The 2,046-nt window shown below is 52.8% G+C and overlaps 1 non-coding gene across 1 annotated transcript; it reads left to right on the plus strand.

Moving 5' to 3' along the window:
* Positions 1–372: 372 nt before the first annotated feature.
* On the plus strand, positions 373–444 carry TRNAE-CUC (transfer RNA glutamic acid (anticodon CUC)). The gene has a single exon. It is a non-coding gene; the product is annotated as a tRNA-Glu (tRNA).
* Positions 445–2,046: the final 1,602 nt, after the last annotated feature.

Below are 2,046 nucleotides of genomic sequence, written 5' to 3' on the forward strand. Positions count from 1 at the left end.
GCATTATTTTACATTTGGAAACATTGAACTGCAGTTTCCATTGCTTTGACAATTTATTGGAATTAAAAATCAGTTAAAAAGGGGTGGGGGAGAGGTCATCTGTAGATAATCTAAGGCTGAAGATTTTGGGGTTGAGGGAAGAAACCACAGAGCCAGGTAGTGAATTCCAGGCGTTGATCACTCTATTGCTGAAGTCGTACTTTCTGCAGTCGAGTTTGGAGCGGTTTAAATTTAGTTTGAATCTGTTACGTGCTCGTGTGTTGCTGTGGTTAAAGGTGAAGTAGCCATTAACAGGAAGGATAAACCTTTCCTGCCTTTGGAGTTGATGCCCTTTCTAAGGAGAAGGTGGAGGGATGAAAGCTATTATGTCCTTCCCTGGTGGTCTAGTGGTCAGGATTTGGCGCTCTCACCGCCACGGCCCGGGTTCGATTCCCGGCCAGGGAAAGCTTTTGTTTCCAATCTATCCATTGTTCTGCAGCTGGAATTTTCAGAGAGGCTCATTTCTACAACATAATAGGCTGAGTTGGTCAGAAAATTTTCCTGCATTTCCTTTCCTTCTTTTTTCTTTCCCCCATCCCACCTCACGAGGGTGGACACGCACCCGATATGATATTCCTCTCTGAGCAACTGAGTAATGATCTGAGATTAAGGGGCTTAGAAGTGCTGCCTTTGTCGTGGTCAGATCATTTCCTACTGCGGCTTAACTTCCTGGCTCCAATCCTTCCCCGCAGGGAGGCGGAACCAATTAGGAGGTTCCGCCCCAGACGCCTGATGGATCCAGAAGGCTTCCAGATGGCGCTTGGGGTTATTCCAGATACACTTGTCCACAGTTCGGCAGAGTCTCTTGCTGAGGCCTGGAACAAGGCTGCAGGGGAGGCTCTTGACCGGATTGCGCCGTTGCGACCTCTCCGCGGCACTAGACCCCGTAGAGCTCCATGGTTCAACGAGGAGCTCCGGGTGTTGAAGCGCCAGAAGAGACGTCTGGAGAAGTGATGGAGGAAGAGTAAGTCCGAATCCGATCGAACACTTGTAAGAGCTCATATTAAGACTTACAAAGTGGCGCTCAAGGCGGCAAGATGCGCGTATCATGCCGCCTTGATTGCATCAGCGGAATCCCGCCCGGCCGCTCTGTTTAGGGTAACCCGCTCCCTTCTTAATCAGAGGGGAGTTGGGGAGCCCTTGCAGAGTAGTGCCGAGGATTTTAACACGTTTTTCGCTGATAAAATCGCCCGGATCCGAGCAGACCTCGACTCCAATTGTGAAACAGAGTCGACTGACAATGAGTCAGTCGAGGTGACTGGGGCTAAACGTCTTTGTCCATCTGTCTGGGGGGAGTTTGACTTGGTGACACCTGATGAAGTGGACAAGGCCATTGGAGCTGTGAGTTCCGCCACCTGTTTACTGGATCTGTGTCCCTCTTGGCTGGTTTCGGCCAGTCGAGGGGTGACACGGAGCTGGGTCCAGGAGATTGTCAACGCCTCCTTGGGGAGGGGGTCCTTCCCGCCACTTTATAAGGAGGCGGTTGTGCGCCCCCTCCTCAAGAAGCCTTCCCTGGACCCAGCCGTGCTTAATAACTACCGTCCAGTCTCCAACCTTCCCTTCATGGGGAAGGTTGTCGAGAAGGTGGTGGCACTTCAACTCCAGCGGTCCTTGGATGAAGCCGATTATCTAGGTCCTCAGCAGTCTGGATTCAGGCCCGGCTACAGCACGGAAACTGCTTTGGTCGCGTTGATGGATGATCTCTGGCGGGCCCGGGACAGGGGCTTGTCCTCTGTCCTGGTGCTCCTTGACCTCTCAGCGGCTTTCGATACCATCGACCATGGTATCTTTCTGCGCCGGCTGGAGGGGTTGGGAGTGGGAGGCACTGTTCTTCAGTGGTTCTCCTCCTACCTCTCCGGTCGGTCGCAGTCGATGTTAGTGGGGGGTCAGAGGTCGACCCCGAGGTTTCTCCCTTGTGGGGTGCCTCAGGGGTCGGTCCTCTCCCCCCTGCAATTTAATATCTACATGAAACCGCTGGGTGAGATCATCCAAGGGCATGGGGTGAGG

The sequence above is a fragment of the Erythrolamprus reginae genome, chromosome 2 (assembly GCF_031021105.1).
Source record: "Erythrolamprus reginae isolate rEryReg1 chromosome 2, rEryReg1.hap1, whole genome shotgun sequence".
NCBI classification, from domain to species: domain Eukaryota; kingdom Metazoa; phylum Chordata; class Lepidosauria; order Squamata; family Dipsadidae; genus Erythrolamprus; species Erythrolamprus reginae.